Genomic DNA, 6,000 nt, shown 5'->3' with positions numbered 1-6,000 from the left:
ATTATTAATGTTATATGCTATTAATCATGCTGTATTCTCCAAATAAAACATCCTGAATAATGGCCAAAACTTAGTTACTGAAAATAGTAACAGAAAAATAAAATCTTTGTATTCCACAAGTAATTTATGGTGCTTTGCCAATTGATAGAAATTTCCTGTTATTAAGTGCTAATTAATTTGTTGGCTAGTTTATAGACTAGCTGGATGTTCTCTTTTCTCATGCATATTTTATTACTTCAGTTGAGTAATTAAAGTTTGCTAAATAGCTTGTGTTTTGCTGTTTCTGTAGCTTATCTATGAATTTCAATGAACGTGGAGTGAGTCTCTTTCAGGGAATCTATTTCTGAAAGCCACAAGCTGCACTAGGGAATGGCTTATAACTCTCCAAGCCCTGTCTACTTCCGCCGCCGTGCTCTGCTGCCTGTGACGCCTGGAGCCCAGGGAAGACTGGCCTCCTGTTGATGCAGCAGAATGAGGCTGCCTTTCCTGTTTCTGAGTGCTTGTGATCCGACGGAGCCACCTGGAATCCCTGGCTTCATAGGGATCGAGCTTTCACAACACTGTGGGTATGGAAACAGAATTTGGGAGATAGTTCTTGGTGTCAAGGGGCCGAAGGACATATCATCCTGTGCTATGCAGGTGTCAGCAAACAGCATCCACTCGGGATGATTCTCTGACAATTTGCTTTTGATTATTCTCAGGTTCTCTTATTTGAATTTGATCGTTGTATTTCAGAGAATTCATATGGATTATATAGGTAAATATCATTGCTGGGAGAGAGTACATGGAAGAAAATGCCTCAATTTACCGAAAAGACACATTTGAGACAGGATCAAAATGCTAGGACTGACTGTGAGGAGTAAATCATTTTTGTTGATTACTGTGTTCTGTCCCTAAGAACAAACATAGGAGAAGCTCATGGGCGAGTAAGTCTTCCTCATTCTATCCATTCCCGGTTTGCTTCACAGTGTTAGTGCCCCTGGGCATTGGCTTCTAGTGTCCCTGGGTGTACCTCATGGGCAGCATTATCCACAGCATGGTGACAGCAGCTAGAAAGGCCAGTGCATCTACCTGAGGTTTGTCTGGTAATATCACTTCCATATTACTGTTGAAGGTTTTTTTTTTATGTGTAAAACTTGCTTTGTTTGTTGTTTGTTTGTTTATTTGTTTTTGAGATGGAGTCTTGTTCTGTCACCCAGGCTGGAGTGCAGTGGCATGATCTCGGCTCACTGCAGCCGTCATCTCCTGGGTTCAAGATATTCTCTTGCCTCAGCCTCCTGAGTAGCTGGGACTACAGGTGCGCAACACCACACCTGGCTAATCTTTGTAGTTTTAGTAGAGACAAAGCTTCACTATGTTGGCCAGGCTGGTCTCAAAGTCTTGACCTCAAGGGATCCACCCACCTTGGCCTCCCAAATTGCTGGGATTACAGGTGTGAGCCACTGTGCCTAGCCTGAAACTTGTTTTTTTATAGATAAATGAACACTTAGTGTCGTGAGAAGACCTGTTTCATGTGTAAATAGCTAAGTATGCACATGAGGCACTACTTCCACTTTATTGCAGGGGTCAGTGCTAGTTTTTGCTTTTCTTCTTAAAGCACTAGGATTTTTAATTGAATGTACCTTAGCTCTGAGTTTGATTTGCAGAAGCGTACAAACCATATATATATATATATATATATATATATATATAAAGCAAATAGTCTCGTGATTCAGCCTTGATGTTATAATGTACTACGTAAATTATAAAAGCCATGTACAGAAGAGAGTGAGGCAGTATTGGTTTGTTCCGGTCATTACTGAGCTGAATTAGGTCTTGCTGGTTTTCTTTTTCCGAATCTGTTTCATCATTCATAAAATGAATGAGTGGATGTCTGATCAGCTTCTAATGTCAGTATCTGTGTCTTTCATTTTGTGAAAGAGACCCATTCCATTTTTTTACATTAGACATCTAAGAAATATTAAGTTAGAAAATACTAAATAATGTTTGACATCCCAGTGACATTAAATGTATTTTAAAACTTCTTTCAAAATTCAAAAAAGGGGGTACAATAGGCAACAGGAATCTAATAACTGAGGTTTACTGAATTATGAAAAATTATTCTCTGTAAAAATTCACAAGTTGAACATATGTATTTATAGAACTGACCTATAAATATGGACACATTACTATTTAATGTATATGAATATTTGAAGTAAACGAATGTTCCACATTTGAAATGAAATTTTCTTTAAAAAATCACTGTTTTTAACTATAACCAATTGGAAAACTCATTCCTGTGAATAATTATAAACACTGAATATGTGTTTATCTCATGATTATTTATATTTTCTCTCTCATTAGCCCTTTGTTACATTTTTAGGCAATTTTTTATTCAGTTATAACAATGCTAGTGGGCACCTTTCTATGAATTAATGTTTAGCTACAAATTTCAAACATCTGGGCAGTGAGTAGCAATTTATTTTGTTGAACACTGATTTTTCATAAATATTCAATAAGAAAAGTAATTAAAGAATAATTTCATTTGCCAGCTACAGAACTCTTCTACAGTATTTTTCTTTGGTCTTTACCTAATTTTCTTCTTGTAAAAGTACAACTTCTGACCTTCATTGGCAGCCTATTTTTCATAATCCTTTAGTAAAACCTGAAAATTTCTTTAAGAGGCCACATCTTTGAATCGAGAAAGAATGAATGAATTCCCAGATGAACTGATATCCTGTTGCCTCAGCTTAGTAAAAAATCCCAGACTTTAAAATAAACATGAGAAATAATATATTAAAATAATTATTACCTTCCACATACAAAAATGCTACTTAAGGATGGCATCTGCATCCACCAACCTTGGTGGTTATTCAGGACATATTTATAAAACCTCCCAAAGTATCTTTGGAGCCTAGAACTAGCTTATCTAAAGATTCTAAGTGGCAGTAAACTTTTGTCTCGTGTGTGTGTGTGTGTGTGTGTGTGTGTGTGTGTGTGTGTGTGTGCGCTTTGACATCCCATTGCTATTTAAAGCAAAACATGCTTGGTGGCTAACCCTAATACTATTTGCAATCAGAAATAAGACATGCTTATGAAATAATGAAATTTATTTATTCTGTGTTTTATAAGCTGTTCCTAAAGTCAATTCCCTTGAGAACATTATACAATAACTTTGAACCATGGCAGCTTCATTATAACAAGTATATAACCTTTTTAAATGAATAATTTAAATAGTGTTGTAAATGATAGAACACCATGGGTTGACTTAAGTAAAAACACCATCTATCAGATCAAATGACCAAAGCATCTGGCTGTAGGAACGGCTTGACCCAGGGGTGCAAACATTACCTGTACTTGTTTTCACCTCTCAGACTATCTTCAGTTACATGGACTTTGGTATCTGACTCCATTTAAGCAGACAGCCATGCATTCACATCTGGCTGAGAAGGGTTTATCTCTACCTGGCAATTTCAGATAAGTCTTGGAATTTACTCTTACGAAATAAAATTGGGTCCTAGGAGATGTAATTGCATTATTTGATGGATCCTAGGCCATGTATCTATCAGTGAATCCATTGGGTGAAAAAGTTTAATGTTCCATTAAATGTAACTTTTGTCACATGCTTCATCCTTGGGCTGCCGTTGGAGCCCCAACCTAACACCTGGACCAGAGGAGCAAGATGCTTGTTTCCTCAAAGCAAAGCCACTATTAATGTAGAAAAGGAAAATGGATGTTGAGGTGGCAGGAACAACCTATTAGCCTACAAACTGATGCTTTTGAAATCAAATGTTGGCTTATGCTGCTGAAAAAAAATTCTCATTATTGTAAGCAATCAGATATGAATGTAGATGTGAAGATCTGGAACATAACTCTGTGTGCACATCCATTTTCATTGCTATAAAAGAATACCTAAGCCTGGGTAACTCATAATAAAAAGAGGTTTATTTGGCTCATGGTTCTGCAGGCTGTACAGGAAGCATGGGGCTGGAATCTGCTTCTTGTAAGGGCCTCAGGAAGCTTCCAATCATGGTGGATGCTGAAGGGTAGCCAGTGTGTCACACGGAGTGAGAGAGAAATGTAACCTTTGTCACATGATTCATCCTTGGGCTGCCGTTGGAGCCCCACCCTAACACCTGGACCAGAGGAGCAAGAGAGAGAGGGGAGATGCATGCTCTTTTTAAACAACCAAATAACACATGAACTCAGAGTGAGAACTCATTCATTACTGAGAGAAAGGCACCAAATCACTCATGAGGAATCCACCTCTATGACCGAAACACCTTCCGCTAGGCCCACCTTCAACATTAGAGGTCACATTTTAACATAAGATTTTGAGAGGACAAAACATCTAAGCCATATTGTTCTGTCCCTGGCCCCTCAAATGTCATGTTCTCCTCACATTGAAAAATACAGTTATCCCTTCCTGATAGTTCCCCAACGTCTTAACTCATTCCAGCATCATTCAGAAGTCCAAAGTCTCATGTGAGACTCAAGGTAAATTCCTTCCACCTATGAGCCTGTAAAATCAAAAATAAGTGATTTAGTGATTTACTTCCAATATACATTGGTGGTACAGGTATTGTATAAGCATTTCCACTCCAAAAGGGATAAATCAGCCAAAAGAAAGGGGCAACAGGCACTACACAAATATGAAACCCAGCAGACATTAAATCTTAAAGCTCCAAAATAAGCTTTGACTGTATTTGCTGCATCCTGGGCATACTGGTTCAAGGGCTGGGCTCGCAGGGCTTCAGGTAGCCCTGCCCCTGTGGCTTTGCAGGGCATAGTCCCTGACCCTGTGGCTTTGCAAGGCATAGTCCCTGTGGCTGCTATCACAGGCTGCAATTGAGTGCCTGTGGCGTTTCCAGGATCAGGGTTCAAGCTGCCAGTGGCTCCATTAATTTCAGGTCTGGAAGATGGCAGTCCCCTTCCCACAGCTCCATAGGCAGTACCATCGTTGGGACTCAGTGTGGGGGCTTCAATCCCACATTTTCCCTTGGCATTTCCCTAGTAGAGTTCCTCTGTGGGTGTTCTGCCCCTGTGGCAGTCTTCTTCCTGGGCACCCAGGCTTTCCCAAACATCCTCTGAAATCTAGGCAGAGTCTGCCAAGCCCCCTTCACGCTTGCATTCTGTACAACTGCAGGCTTAATACCATTTGCAAGCCACCAAAGCTTATGGTTTTGTTCTCTTCAGAGTGGTGACCAGACCAATATCTGGGGCCCTTTGAGCCAAGGCTGGAGCCAGAGCAGTGGGGATGTGAGGAACATCCTTGTAGGGTGGCTCATAAAAGCTGTGCCCTGGACCTAGACCCTGAAACAATTCTTTCCTCCTAGATCTCTGGGCTTCCAATGGGAGGGGCTATCCTGAAAATCTATAAAATGCCTTTGAGACCTTTTTCTAATTACCTTGTATATTAGCACTTGGCTCCCATTTAATTACGCTAATCTCTCTAGCAAGTGCTTGCTCCACAGCCCACTTATATTCCTCTCCTGAAAATGCTTTTTCTCTCTCTACTACATGGCCAGGCTGTGAATTTTCCAAATTTTTATGCTGTGTTTCCTTTTTAAATGTACGTTTCAACTTTAAGTCATTTCTTAGCTCCCATATCTGACCGTACGTTGTCAGAAGCAGCCATGTCACATCTTGAGTGCTTTGCTGCTTAAAGATTTCTTTCACTAGATACCCCAAGTCATCATTCTTCAGTTCAACATTCCACCAGTCTCCTGGGCATGGACACAATACAGCCAAGTTCTTTGCTATACTATAACAGGGGAGATCTTTGCTCCAGTTTTCAATAAATTCCTTATTTCCTTCTGAGACCCTGTCAGCCTGGCATTGTTCGTATATCTATCAGCACATTGGTCACCACCACCTAACCAGTCTCTAAGAAGTTACAAACTTTCTCTCATTTTCCTTTCTTCTTCTGAGCCCTCCAAACTCTTCCAGCCTCTTACCCAGCCTGTTACCAATTTCCAAAGCCACTTTTACATTTTCAGGTAGCTTTATAGCAACACTCCA

General features: G+C 39.9%; 1 long non-coding RNA gene across 4 annotated transcripts in view; it reads left to right on the top strand.

Moving 5' to 3' along the window:
• The first annotated feature begins 327 nt into the window (after positions 1-327).
• The window catches only part of LOC104007069 (uncharacterized), a 197,831-nt gene continuing 192,158 nt past the window's right edge, over positions 328-6,000 (top strand). For all 4 annotated transcript variants that reach the window (XR_010158245.1, XR_010158244.1, XR_010158243.1 and 1 more), the window contains exon 1: positions 328-566. This is a non-coding gene — a long non-coding RNA (uncharacterized LOC104007069). The remainder of the gene's footprint in view (positions 567-6,000) is intronic.

This window comes from Pan troglodytes, chromosome 5 (genome assembly GCF_028858775.2).
Source record: "Pan troglodytes isolate AG18354 chromosome 5, NHGRI_mPanTro3-v2.0_pri, whole genome shotgun sequence".
NCBI classification, from domain to species: domain Eukaryota; kingdom Metazoa; phylum Chordata; class Mammalia; order Primates; family Hominidae; genus Pan; species Pan troglodytes.
The sequence above is the reverse complement of the archived record's forward strand: the minus strand, read 5'-3'. Positions and strand labels throughout refer to the sequence as shown.